The sequence below is a fragment of the Lathyrus oleraceus genome, chromosome 6 (assembly GCF_024323335.1).
Source record: "Lathyrus oleraceus cultivar Zhongwan6 chromosome 6, CAAS_Psat_ZW6_1.0, whole genome shotgun sequence".
Classification (NCBI taxonomy): Eukaryota; Viridiplantae; Streptophyta; class Magnoliopsida; order Fabales; family Fabaceae; genus Lathyrus; species Lathyrus oleraceus.
The window spans coordinates 449,363,927-449,379,362 of record NC_066584.1 but is presented as its reverse complement, the minus strand read 5'-3'; the positions used below and the strand labels follow the sequence as shown (position 1 = coordinate 449,379,362).

Sequence of the window (15,436 nt, the reverse complement as noted above, 5' to 3'; positions counted from 1 at the left end):
TCACAATACTTTTCAAAGAGAATATTTTTAACTCTCCTATGTGATCACATAGGATGGAAATGATTTTCAAGTTCATTTTATTTTGGAATAGTCTAGCAAATTGTTTAAAAGCCGGGTAGGTCTCATGTTTTCTATATGACATTCTTGTCTGTTGGACTGCATCTCATTGGTCAGATCTTTTCAATCCTTAACTTTTGATTTTATGCTTAGGGTAGCCTATTCATATTCTCCCACTTCTTAAATTTCAAAATCTTTCCCCCTTTTCAAAAACTTTCTTTGCTTGTTATTTTAAACTTTGACTTTATTTTAATGATTAGAAACTATGGCCTTATACCAATGGATTTTTAAACATTTTCTTAAAACAAATCTTTAAATAAACTTAATCATATTGACTTAAAATTTCAAAAGACAAAAAGACATAACAAAAATCATTCAAATTCGTGGCTCTTTGTTCCCTTTTCGTTTAAAATTTTGTTAAAAGCAATTCACCAACTCTGAAATTGTTATCACGAACTTTGAGGTGTTGATCCCTCACTTTTATGTTGGTACGTAGGCACAAGACCGAAGGTCTTGTTAAACACAAAAATATAATCAATGAATTCTTTTCCCATCCCCATACTCTTTTTTCTCAAACATCATTTATACCAAAACAAATATGCACACATAAAAAAGGAATCCCTATGAGTACCTATGACACTTTGCGTGCTAACACCTTCCCTCTATGTAACCAACCCCCTTACCAGTAATCTCTGGCATTTTATTAGTTTTGATTTAAAATCTTCTTATATTTGGGTTTTGTTTGTACTTTTCCCTTTTCCTTTGGAAACAATAAAAGCGTAGTGGCGACTCTGGTTTTATTGACGTTAAGCTTATCCATAACTTGATGGTCATGAATTTACTGTTACACATGCCAAGCCCGAGGTGCTTGTTTGACACCATACAATGCGCTTTTTAATTTGAAAACGTGATTGGGATACTCATGTTTTTCAAATCCGAGAGGTTGAGCAACATATACCTCTTCATTAATGTAACCATTTTGAAATGAACTTTTCACATAAATTTGAAAGAATTTGAAATTCTTAGAGAAAGTAAAGGCAAGAAGAAAGCGTACGGCCTCAAATCGGGTGACCAGAGCATGAGCCTTCTCATAGTCAATACCCTCATCTTGGTTATACCCTTGAGTGACTAATTGGGCCTTATTTCAGATTATTACTCCATCTTCTTCAAGTTTGTTCCTGAAAACCCATCTTGTGCTTATTACTTGATGGTGTTTTGGACGCAGGACAAGGTCCTAAACGTTATTCCTTATAAATTTATTTAGCCCATCTTGCGTTTCCATGAGCCAATGATCATCAAGTAATTCATATTTATCATTTTTATGCTTAACCTGTGACACAAAACCAAAGTGATAACAAAATTTACTTATCTTAGAGCATGTTGTCATGCCTCTTGTGATATCTACAACGATATTATCAATAGGGGGATATTTGGATGTTCTCCAAGTCAAAGGAAGGTTCTCCACTGCAGCCAGAGTCTCCTCATTTTCCTCTTCTTGATGAGTATCTTCTACTTTCTCCTTTTCATCTGTTTCAGGTTGATCAATCCCTCTATCGACTTCCTTGATAGTGTCATGCGAAGACACACCTATATCATGAAAAGATATACCTTTCCCAATATTTTTTCAGAAAAGACTAATCAAAAGATACATGAACGGACTCCTCAAAAATAAGTAACCTCTTGTTATAGACCCGATATACCTTACTAGATTATGAGTATCTGAGAAAGATACTCTCATCGACTTTAGCATCGAATTTACCTAGATTGTCTCTTCCATTATTCAAAATAAAGCATTTACATCCAAAGACATGAAGGTGAGAAACATTAGGTTTTCTACCTCTAACTAATTCATAGGGGTTTTGTTAAGAGTAAGATGTATCTAAATCCTATTCAAAACATAACACGTTGTGCTAATAGCATTTGCCCATAAGTACTTTGATAAATTACATTCATTAAGAATCATCCTCACTAACTCCTATAAAACTCGTTTGTCATGCTCCACAACCCTGTTTTATTGTGGAGTTCTAGGAGTCGGAAAGTTATGCTCAATAACATGTTTTTCACAATACTTTTCAAAGAGAATATTTTTAACTCTCCTATGTGATCACATAGGATGGAAATGATTTTCAAGTTCATTTTATTTTGGAAAAGTCTAGCAAATTGTTTGAAAGTCGGGTATGTCTCATCTTTACTAGACAAAAACATAACCCAATAAAATCTAGAATAATCATCAACTATAAGAAAGCCATAATAGTTTCCACTTAAGATTGTGTTCCTAGAAGGACCAAAAAGGCCCATATGAAGAAGTTCAAGAGGTCTAGATGTTGAAACAACATTTTTTGATTTAAAAGAGACCTTTGTTTGCTTCCCCATTTGACATGCTTCACATATGTCGTCTTTTGTGAACTTCATTTTAGGAAGACCAATTACTATATCCTTAGAGGTTACCTTATTTAGTAAGTCAAAAACAATATGAGTTAAGCACTAATGCCACAACCAAGAGTTTTGACTCATGATAGCAAGGCACTTAGTACCAACCAAGGAAAAATCATCAAAATTTAGCATATAAGTATTATTGACTCTCAAGCCCTTAATCAAACAACCCTTCTTTTCATTATGTTGAAATAAATAACAAGTATTCGTGAAAGTGACTTTAAAACCCTTGCACAAAGTTGGCTAATCTAAGAAAGTTGTGTTTAAGACCATCATCAAGCATTACATTGGAGATAGTAGTAGATGAGGATTTACCTACACTACCTTTTCCAAGATTAACTCCTTTATTTTTATCTCCATAAGTGACGAACCCCTTTTTCTTTGGCATAAAGTCAATGAAAAGCGATATGTCACTCTTCATATGCCTTGAACATCCAATATCAAGATACCACATCTTTTTGGTAGATTCCAGATATTCAACCTGTAGATTTAAACAAAAGGAAATGGGTACCCAATTTTAATTGGACCCTTGGAAATGAGTGAAAACAAGGTTGCATTTAGGCAACCATTGAGAGGATCCTTTAGGAACTAACATCTTCCTAAATTTAAACTTTTCAATGGTATGAGCCTTATTGCAACAATAATGACAAGACAAATTACGATGACATATGCTTTTTCCATTTTAATCCTTTTTGAAATTTGTGTGCTTTTTTTATGAATGGTTCAAATACCTTTCATACATATAAGGATCAATAGCAAATCCACTCTTATGTTGTAAGGTATTGCCTAATTTGACCCGAAGAACATTTATTTTTTCTTGTCGATAATGACAAGATTCACAACCAATTCTAGAAGACTTTTTATTCTAAATCTTGTTGTTTTGAACATCTAGCATGCATATCTTAATTGCTTCCAACTTCCTTTCGGGCTTTAAGACCTTAGCTTCTAGTTGCAAAAATATCTTTTCATGTGAAGCTAATTTTTTAAAGCATTCAATGCTTCTCTATGAATATTTTCAAAAGCGTCTTCTAATTGAGAATAAGATAAATCATTAGTGAGCTTAAGTTTAGAAGGACTTACTTTTTTCTTCTTCCTTCCATTTTCCATAAGACAAATTTGGGCCGAATCTATACTTGAATTGGAGCTTTCATTGCTTGAGGAATCACTTGCACTCTCACAAGCTACATAAGCTCTTCTAGATTTACTAGACTTCTTGTGATGCCCTCTTTCTTTATCTTACTTAATCATGGGACATTCTGGTCTATAGTGACCAATTTCACCATAATTATAACAAGAGATTCTAAATTTACCTTTTTTATTTTCACCACCTTTTGAGGACTTGGACTCCCTTCTAAATTTGGAAAAATTTCCTTCGGAGTGCTTGAATTTATTCTTTTGAATATACCTTTGGTATCTCTTGATAAATAGCTCTACATTATCATCATTGAAGTTCTTACCATCTGTTTCTTCACACTCACTAGGCTCATTCTTTGAGGACTTGAAACTAGAAGGCTTTAGAGAAATGAACTTCTTCTCTTCCCCCTTGTCTTTACCTTTGTCTGTCTTCATCTTCTTTTCATACTCTTTTTCATGTTTTTCCAAGCAAGTGAGTTCTTTCTCATGTTCTTCCAATTTACCAAATAAAGTAGTAAGATCAAGCGCTTTAATATCATTCACTTCTTTGATCACGGTGACATTGGGTTTCTATTCCCTATTAAGACATCTTAAAACCTTGTTAGTAGCAATAACATTAGAGATAGGATTACCTAGAACATTCAATCTATTAATAAGATGTGTGAATCTATTTTTCATGTCTGCAATGGTATCATCATGCTTCATACGAAAGAGTTCAAACTCTTGGTTTAATGTGTTGATTCTAGCTTGCTTGACGTCATTAGTTCCCTCATGGACATCTTGTAATGCGTCCCACATAGATTTGGCGATTTCACAATGAAAAACACGATAATACTCATCAACACCTAAAGAGGATATGAGAATATTTTATGCTTTCCAATTATGTGAGAGTAACCTTCTTTCATTATCATTCCATTAACCTTCCGATTTTGGTACGATGATGCCTTCACCCATGGTCATTGTAATTTTCTTAGGATCATTTATGATGACATCCCATACACCCTTATCAACGGAGTTGATATGGATATGCATACAACCTTTCCAATAGACATAATTTTTGTTGGTAAAAATATGTGAAATTCTGGTATCAGATATAAGATGTCGAAGGTAATGTCACGACACTAATATCTGGTTATAAACAATGGAAAAACAGAAACAGAAGGGTAAAGCAAATAACACAAGCAATTGTTAACCCAGTTCGGTGCAACTCACCTACGTCTGGGGGCTACCAAGCCAGGAAGGAAATCCACTAAAATAGAATTAGTTCAAAGACTATCCGTACACTTCACTAAGTTACAGTCTTTCTCACCTAATCTCTACCCGTGCAATTTCTACCTAAGCACTCTTAGATATGAGAACCCATTCACTTCCCTTACAATCACACACCCGTGATTGAAAACAGTAATCCCTTGTGAAAAGACAATACTTTTCAATTACAATAATCTTGATTTTACTTCACAGTTTCAATCAAGAAGACACACTCTTGATCTTGCTTCAAAGCTTTGATCAAGAAGACAAATCAGTCCAATTCAATCATCAATGGATGACTTGAATGACCTACAGACACAAACCCTAGCTCTCTCTCTAAATTTCGCTCAGTATTGGTTGTGTGTACAATCAGGTTTTCTAAGTCTCTTTTTATAGAAGTATTGGACACCTTGAAAACCCTGGATATATTTTCCAATCAAATCTTTTCATATCAGCTGTAAAGATCACCTTGGAAAATACACAAATCTGGTTGATATCCCTGATAGAATGCGCCAGCTAGCCATATCTTCAATCAACCAATGATTGCCACTAATTGTGCAATCACAAAACACCAGACATTCATACTGAATGTTCTGTGTACAAGATGTCATGACATCTGGAAAAAATCCTGCATATTCCAGTTTCCTTTTATAGCACATACATCCATATCAGTTACCATGACAATGAGTATGTCAACTGAAACAATCCTGCAGCATATGTCTTCCATTTAAGCTCCAGCAGGTACATCCAATATCAGAAGCCTTGTCAATGTATGTGGCATTCTGAAACAATCCTGCTTGCATAAGTTCTTCATCTTCAGCAGGTACATAGGATATCTCATGTTAAGACATCACACAAGACATCTTGTGAACACTCTTTGTTTTACCAAAATTGCTGCCAACTCTTAGAATCAACAATATGTTTTATGTTATATGCCACTTTAGGTTCGGTAGTCATTATCTTGATACCACTCGTGTGAAGATATGCCTAAATCTATAGGGGAGGAGGGGGGGGGGGGGGGTTGAATAAATCCCAAGTTAAAAATTTATTTAAAATTTTGAATTAGAAAAAGTTATTGTGCGGAAGCATATTTTAAATATTTCTTGGATCAAAAATCGTTTAACCGAACATACTCTTGAATATCTGGAATATGTATAAAGGTGTCAATGGTACAATAATAATCCACAAGTTGATTAACAACACTTTAAACAACAAATTGAGTACTCTACCATAATAAAGGTCTATCTCCTATGATAACAACACATAAAAAAAACTAGTTGAAAGAATTTGTTGAACACTTTGTGTACGATCAACAAAGTTTTGATGATTGTAGTTCTTAGAAATTCAATCACTCCGAAATGGTATGTGATTACTACAACACCATAAAACTCACAAATTATTCAAAAATTATTATCCAAACAATGTTGATCAAGAGATTAATGTAATCAATAATTTGCGAATAAAAGAGAGAGAGAGAGAGAGAGAGAGAGAGAGAGAGAGAGTGTACACAAGATTTTGTTTAGGCAATTCCTCAATCAACCTCGCTAGGGGTACATCTTCCCTCAATTAGAATTTGAATTGAGATATTATTATAATAAATCTTACTTTGCAAATGTATATATACAAGAGAAGAGAAATCAAATCCCACAAACCCTAAGTTTGATCTTGACTCTAGCACCTCCCAAAACTCTGATCAAAGATTGATCACGACACCGACAATGCTGCTTCAAACCACCTTTAGTTGCTACTTACTTTTATGACCAACTTGTCTCAAGGCTTTCACTCAACTGAATTAATTCCAAGTCCACACTTGTTGAACCTAAGATTTCTCAACACGAACCACCGTTTCACGCTACTCCCTTGCACGACACACCTAGTCCTATGACTTTAACCCGATCGGATTCGAGTTGCACAATCTTGTCCAAAAACATCTAACCCTAAGGATCTTGAAGGAAAAACCGCCTCGGTGTTCTTGTTTAAATCCCTCAAAGATATCAACCTAATATTCTTGGGACAACAAACCTAATTGGATGTTATCAATCCTAATCTAGATGACACCCAATCAAAAAATGATTATGTGTAGTTTGATTGTGTGTATGCATAAATTGAATTGAATATGATGAGATGCTTTGTAATCCTGGATTCATGTAGGTTTCTCACTCTAGAAACCTTACTAGAGAATGACACATGTATGCAGTATATATATCCATGGGTGAATGATAGCAAAAAGGAATGCAATATTTACTTTGACAAAATATGAAAATGTGAAAAAATATCATCGCATAGGTCAACCTGTTGAAGTCATGTGTCGATTTGTTCGATGCATATGCCGACCTATTGAAGGTCATGTGTCAACCTATCAATATCATGTGTCGACCTACCTATGTGTCAACCTGTGGAGTCAGCACATGAAACAAAAGCTACATGCATTAATGTTGCAGTGTACGTTCCGACATGTAGCAAGAATGTGTCGACCTATAGCTTGGAAAATTTTACTATAGGTCGTCCTGTTTACGTATGTGTCGACCTGACCAACAATTTTTCATAAAACTTACTTTTTCATGCATGTTTAATGCATGACACCATTTTAAAGATGTTTCCAACGACTTATATGCTTCCTAATGCTAAGATGCACATAGAGAATAAGATGATACCGTCCAATGTACATAAACGCTAAAGAATCCTAGTTTTGACATCATACAAAACACTTATAACGGAATTTAGCGGAAGATGCATTCACACAAGGTATAAATACCTTCTCAAGGGGTTTTCTGGTACGAAATCTCTAATCTACACTTTCACTACGATTATCTTGAACCCTAATTGACTTTGACGTTGGAGTGCTAATCATGCAGGCAGTCCATAGGTCCACCACATCGGAGATTAGGAACATTAGTTCAAGAACAACACCTTCAATTCTTAAAGCATCATGATCCTAACCCTCGAATTGAGGCTTTCCTTCCTTGAATCACTTGAGAAGCTTCGTTCAGTCGTAGCTTCCACAAACTCTTCCATTTCTGGTTCAACCACAGAATAATAATAATAATAATAATAATAATAATAATAATAATAATAATAATAATAATAATAATAATAATAATAATAAAACAATGTAAAGCAAACAATATTTTATGACATAACATATAATCTATAGTTCATCTCCGACAACAAAAATAATAATAATCATAATATATATATATATATATATATATATATATATATATATATATAATATATATATATATATATATATTATATATATATATATTCTTAATATTTATAAATCAATAATTTTAAAAATTATAATTATAATTATAAAATAAAATAAGGTAAAAAGCACATGCTATCTTAGCTGAACAATAGATAGAAATCAACGCTGAACAAACAAATGGTTGGAGAACAAAACTCTTATTTTCCTTCCTATTCTTAAGTCATAAAAAATAGAAACAAAAACAGAAAACCAACTACATTTTAGTAAAAAACATTGACATTCTTTATGGCTTAGAATCCACAAACAGGTGTATATATACTTTCCATTTTTCACATAAACAAATCGGGGAAGAGGAAAATAGGAAAACTACCAACAATAAAGCTTAATACAATTTTGATTAAGTTTTAAATTTTCAAAGTAAAATGTTAAACAAAGTTGTTGCTTTGTTGTTGGTAGTGTGCCTTGTAACTGTTCAAGGTCAACATATTTCCATTAAATATGGCGAAGTAGTAGTGCCTCCAGATGAGTGCTACCGTTATTGCACCGCTGCAAGCTTATATCCCAGTTTCATAGCAAACGGAGTGTGTAAAGTGCGTTGTTATAATATTGTCATGTGGAAATGTAAGTTTCACTTCATCTTTATGCTATAAAAGCAATTCATAGACAAACACTTTGTTATTCTTATTATTAGTAATAAGAATAAAAAACAATCATGTCAATTGATTTTATTTGGATGAATTTTACGACGATTCTAATTTAAATGTTTACTGTTGTAGCTGTTAATGGTTCCCATACCAGGAGGCATGGTCCAGTTGGTGCTCCTACGGATTCTCAGGCCCTAGCTCCATACACCCACATGGCATAATGGATTTAAGTCAAAACACAGCGGCATAATTTATATTGCGATGTATCTGTATCAATTTATGTCATCATCCTCTTTCCCCTTAATTATCATTTTTTATCATATAATAAATTAAATTATTATTCTCTTTTCATTATCTGATTGGTGACTATATTTGAAGTACACTCTTAAATATTTATAAAATAAAAATAAAAATAAAAATTTATATTACAATTTTCAGACAAATTTATAATTTACTTTTATTGCTTTATAATTTTTAATAAGTAAATCTATTTAATTTATTATGTAAACATTTTAGTTTATCAATTTGTTTTGAGTTTTTTCATGATATCTTAAATTGAAACAACAAAATTAATTAATCAAACATTTTTAAGTCATTTTTAATTTTATAAATTAAATTAACTACTAATTTTATCAAACATTACACATTCAATTGGCTGATGTATTCGATATTGATCATCAATTAGTTTGTAAACTTTCGGATATAAAAAATGTCATTTGCTATAAGATAATTTATTAATTATATGTCTTTTTAAGAGATCCTAAAGCATTATTATTTAAAAATTAAGAAATCAAATTAGCCTAACAATCTTTGACCGTCATAGGCAAAATTTCAGCGTCTAGGAAACAATGGACCACAACGAGAGGAGACCAAATTTAGCCTATGTTGTTAGACTAAACAGAAGTTGGTATGATTGTGGAAAATTCCAGGCCTTCCGTATTCCTTGCTCTCATGTCATTGTAGCACGCGCTTATACTCTTCAAGACGCTTACAACCATTTATCTGATGTGTACAAGGCCGTCATCGTCATGAATGTATATAATCAAAGCTTCTCGGTACTACCAATGGAGGAATATTGACCTCCATATGAAGGTGATATAGTTTGACCCAACAACGAGATGCGTAGAAAGAAAAAAGGAAGGTCAAACAACACACATATCAGGATAGAAATGGATTCCACAGATAAAATGATAAGATTATGTAGTATCTATCCTCAACCAGGACACAACGAGAACAACTGTCCCAATCGAGGAGCATCATCTGGGTCTTAAGTTTTTTGTAACATTGTATTTCTGTAACCTTCAATCATTATATATCATTATGTTTTTGTTACAACGAGGTTCACAACAAACATCAGTACAAAATAAACTATCTGAAAATAGAAATATTTCTAACTGATTACAACAATAAAATTGATGTCATCTCGACCGAACATCATTTCCCTAACATCCTTATCAGTCTTCATTTGCACCCAACCAAAGATATTGTCGAGTCTCTAAATACTTATAATTTTTTTCCTTCTGGTATTTTCCCATCTAACCAACGAACCAACTCCCTCTTCAATTGATCGAACGGAGTGATGTTCCAGAAAAGTATGAGCATCTGAGATTTGTCTCTCGCATAAATCACATTTCCGTATCGGCGGCGAACACCAAACATGATTGTCAAATGATTAAATGAGATGTGGAACAATGACTCACACAACACATCTATTTATAACAAAAAATTGCATTTTACACTGAGGCGTCAATCCAATTAGCACCTCCTCTCAAGTTTTACAAAGGGGCGCCAATTGGATTGGCTATGGCATGTGCCATAGCCAATCCAATTGGCACTTCTATTCAATTTTTAAGAGGAGTCGCCAATTGAATTGGCGCCTCCTCCTAAAAGTGAAGTAGTTTTGGATTTTTTTTTAAACCAGCGGTATTTTGGGAATTTTCTTAAAAAAATGGGTTATTTTTGTAAAAAATTCAAAGAATAAACATGTGTTTTTTTAAAATTGAAATTAAAAATGAATAGTGTAAGTTACTTTCCCCTCTTATAAAATACAATAGACAATTTATAAATTATATATTGTTCCAATCTAGTAGTTTGATTGAAAATATTTGAGAATTTCTTAGTATAATATATATATTACTTATACACGGCGTGAAAATAGTAAAATATTTTTATATTATGAAAATGCATCTTGAGACACACATAATATAGATCATTCTGAGTGACATCGTATTAATTGGTTTTTTTAAATCCGAAGATACATCTCAAAAACCTATTAATAGATGCATTTCCGTAACATAATATATGTCCAACAAAATTAGAATTAGAACTAGCTTCGAAAAACCTACTGAAGTGATATGAAGAACTGCTCCGGTGCGGTGGCGACATTCAAGGTAAATGCTCTTCCATTTGTTATTCATTCTACTGCTTCTTCAACCTCTTGCTTCTTCTTCTTCTCAATCTCTATTTGAGTTATGGCTGTTAAGTTTAGTGTGATGTGTGCTTGTTGCGCTTTGATGCGTTGAACTTGTGTGCGTGAGGGATTGTTTTGAACTCTGAGATCGCAGAGTGATGGAGGATGTGCAGAGACGGAGCCAAAAAGTTTGAGTAGCGGGGTCAACGACCCTTTTATAAATAATATATTTTAATTTTATCTCAATCACTTGGAAGATATATTAATATTTTTTGCCTTAAACCAGAATCATTATGAAGTTTTTTCAACTTGAAAAATCTTTTTTTTCATGAATGATCCAAATTTAAAGCTTTCACGCTCATCAAGTGTTTGAGGATTAAGAGTATACGATTCCTATATTGGTTTTCTTTTTAAAAAAATGTTCATTGCTTATTACTAAAAATGAAAAAGAAATAACACAATTAAAATCATATTAAAAGACGGTTCATACTATAAAATAGATATAGACACAATAATTTCAAACATTAGTACAATATCAAGTTGAATAAAGTAACAAAATATTTTATTTTTTATTACAATAATAAAGTAAATAATAAACTCATAAAGATTAAAATTAAAAAAAAACATATTTTAGAATATCAACAAGGAAGAAGAAATGAGTATTAAATACACACTTTGGAGTAAGGAAAAAAGGAAGAGGGAGTAATTAGTTTGTGCTTTAGAAAAAGTCAAAATTAATTAATAGGAATGGAATAGAAAAGTTAATTATTTATTATTTTATTAAAAATATTTATTTTATCTAATATATAAAAATATTATTTATAAGAGTTATTACTAAATAATAATAATTATAATGGGGCATAGACACACCTTTTAAACAAGGTACCTCCGTCAGTGAGGATGTGTGAAGCTCCTGAAAAAAAAAGAGTTAGGTCAATTGAGGGAGCCTTTGAAATGAATGATCAGATTAGAGTGAGGTGCGTTTGACGTTGAATCCGTTTTAGAGGGTGAGTCTGAAACGAATTGGTGAGGTGAGAGTCCTGTGTGAGATTTTGAGGCTCAGTATCCCCGTGAGGTGCGTTCGGAACACGGTTTAAATAGAGCTTGGAATTAACAGAAGAAATCACTGGTTAGGATTTGAAATGCTATTTAGTTAGAAATTGAATTCCGTTAAAAACCTCGGTTAGCATGAGTTAATGGATGCAATTTGTAAACTCTCGTAAAATGCCATATCAGTATGTTGTGCGATGGTTAGTTGAATTGTTAGAAGTTTGGATCAATCGGCCAAAGATGTAAATGGTCTGACTTGGATTGATACCCGTCGTGCATTAATTTAAATCGTGCCTGCTACTTGATTTCTGTTATTTCACTAATGTAATAATTTGTTAGTATTAGTTGGTTAGAGATTGAAGTTAGGCTAGTTTGAGATTAACAAAATGCTAAAAAACCTGTTAGATTCCGTTAGACCGTTAAGTTCAATTAATTTATTGCAATGTTGTTGGTATTATATTGCTTCTGTTAGAGTTAATGGTGTATTGTTGGTTGGTAATAATGGTTAGTAATTGGCTTGCTATGTTACACTGCTAATTTGTTAAACTCAGTACATGAAATGGGTTAGAGTTAGCTTGAATTTCTTGGCTTATTGAATTGATATGCAGGTTGCTTGGAAGTGTATTGTCAAATTGGTGGTGGCAAGAAGCAATTCCCTCTTTCAAATTTACAGCAATGGTTATGTATCAAGACACGTAACGTAGGACTTCTATAGACTTTTGGAAAAATGTAATGGAAACTTTGGTATAAATGTAATGAAAACTATTGTATTCATTTTGGTTAAAAAGTCTTGGTTGTCTTGCTAAATTATGGTTCATAGTGATTGAAATGGCCTTGTGATATATGTAGTCATGGTGTAAATGCTTGTGAATGTATGTATGAAACTTGAACACTTACTTTTAAATCAACATTGTGAAATGAATACCATATGTCCAAATCAAAGTTCCAGCTATTATGTTATGCCTTTATGAAATGGACACCATATGTTCAATGCCTTAGTTCTATATGAATTCGGTTAATGTAAAAGGAACAAAAATCAATTAAATGAATCATGATCAATATTATTATCTAATTTAGCTTCACTGTGTTTATCATTCCGGTGTTCCCGGACATGATGTGGAGAACTGTTACCCTCTCAAGACCAAGGTTCAAAACCTTGTTAGAAGCGGTATTCTGTTTTTCGAGGACGTAGGTCCTAACGTGAAGAATAACCCATTGCCCGAGCATGGGAACTTTGCTGTTAATATGGTTCAGGGTTGCCCTGGTAAGTACAAGGTCCGATATGTCAGCCATATCCGACAATCACTGGTCGAGATGCATACACTGCTATGTGGATACAGTCGCTACGAGCATGACCATGACATTTGACGTGTATGCATTGTCAATGAGAGGGGATGTCGTCAAGTCAGGAAAGACATCCAAGAAATGCTGGATCAGGGTGTGATTGAGATACTTCAGAATCGTAACGAGGATGAAGTCAATGTGATATCCCATGTCTTCAGGATACCTGAGCCTGTTGTTGTCAGATATGATGGCAGCAAGCAGAAGGCTTCTCCGACTCTCATAATTAAGCCAGCTGGCCTTGTGCCATACTCTTCCGACAAGGTTGTTCCCTATCGATATAATGCGGTCACATTAGAAGATGGGAAGGAGGTACCTCTATCCTCCACCTCTGTTACTAATATTGTTGATGTCAGTGGTTTGACCCGCAATGGTCGTGTTTTCTCGGCGCCGCCGAAACCTCAGGCTGACACCAGAAGAGCTGATGTTGCTGATAGTGCTACCCGTCCTTTGGGGAATTCTTCTTCTTATCCGAATCCGGCACTTGCTGTTGACAGACCTGCCGCTACTGCTAGAACTCCTGTCCCTGCTGGCCAGAATGACATGATGAAAGAGGACTGTGAAGAGATGCTAAGGCTCATCAAGAGGAGTGAATATAATGTTGTAGATCAGCTGCTACAAACGCCTTCAAAGATATCTGTGTTGTCTTTGTTGATGAACTCTGAGCCACACCGAGAAGCTTTACAAAAGGTGTAGGACGTGGCGTACGTAGATCATGACGTCACCATAGAACAGTTTGATAGCATTGTTGCAAACATTACTGCTTGTAACAACCTGAGTTTCTGTGATGTTGATCTCCCCGAGGAGGGAAGAGACCACAATTTGGCACTTCACATCTCTATGAACTGCAAGGATGATGCCATGTCTAATGTGCTGGTAGATACTAGATCATCGCTGAATGTGTTGCCAAAATCACTTCTTGCCAAATTTTCATACCAGGGGCCTCCCATGAGGCAGAGTGGAGTGGTCGTCAAAGCTTTTTATGGATCCCGCAAGACTGTGATTGGCGAGGTTGAGCTCCCAATCAAGATAGCACCTAGTGATTTCCATATCACTTTTCAGGTCATGGATATCCACGCATTATATAGTTGTTTGTTGGGAAGACCATGGATTCACGAGGCAGGCGCCGTGACATCCACCCTACACCAAAAGTTGAAGTTCGTGAAGAACAAAAAATTGGTGGTGGTAGGGGGAGAGAAGGCTCTCTTAGTTAGCCATCTGTCTTACTTTTCTTACATTGATGCTGAGGATGAGGTTGGAACTCCATTCCAAGCCTTGTCTATTGCTGAGCTTTCTAAGAAAGGAACTTCTTCATTTGCGTCCTACAATGATGCGAAGTTGGCCATTGAGCATAGAGCAACTACTGGTTTAGGACAAATGATCAAGTTGGAAGACAATAAATCCCGGGCTGGCATAGGGTACTCTTCAGGCACTTTCAACAAGCACGGTCTATTTTAGAGTGGTGGTTTCATCCACACAGTTGAAGACCAGGAAGTAGCTGCTGTAGTGGAGGATGATGCAGAGGAAGATTCTGGCAACTTTGTCATCCCTGGGGGGTCTGCAATAACTGGGTCGCTGTTGATGTTCCAACAGTTGTCCATAAGTCCACGTAATGTTCATTTTTGTTTAAAAACCCTTCTCCCGTGCCAAAAGGAGAAGTGATGACATTGTTGGCACATAAATACAATGATATTCATTCAATAAACTCATGTTAAATGTTTGTTTTTTCCAAATTATTTTCACTTTTTGCTTTTTTGCATGAAATTGGTGATCACAAAAAACCCTAAAATATAGAATAAAATTAATCTTTTCATCTGCATAATGATTTGCCTTGGTTGAATTCTAAAATCTCTTTTATATCCAAAATCATTATGCAGGTTGATCAAACCCATTGAATATAATGATCCA

The 15,436-nt window shown here is 34.3% G+C and overlaps 1 long non-coding RNA gene across 1 annotated transcript; it reads left to right on the top strand.

Annotated features, from left to right (window-relative positions):
- The first annotated feature begins 12,005 nt into the window (after positions 1–12,005).
- LOC127097690 (uncharacterized) lies at positions 12,006–13,004 on the top strand. The gene is made up of 2 exons (XR_007793138.1): positions 12,006–12,266; positions 12,796–13,004. It is a non-coding gene; the product is annotated as an uncharacterized LOC127097690 (long non-coding RNA).
- The last annotated feature ends 2,432 nt before the right edge of the window (positions 13,005–15,436 follow it).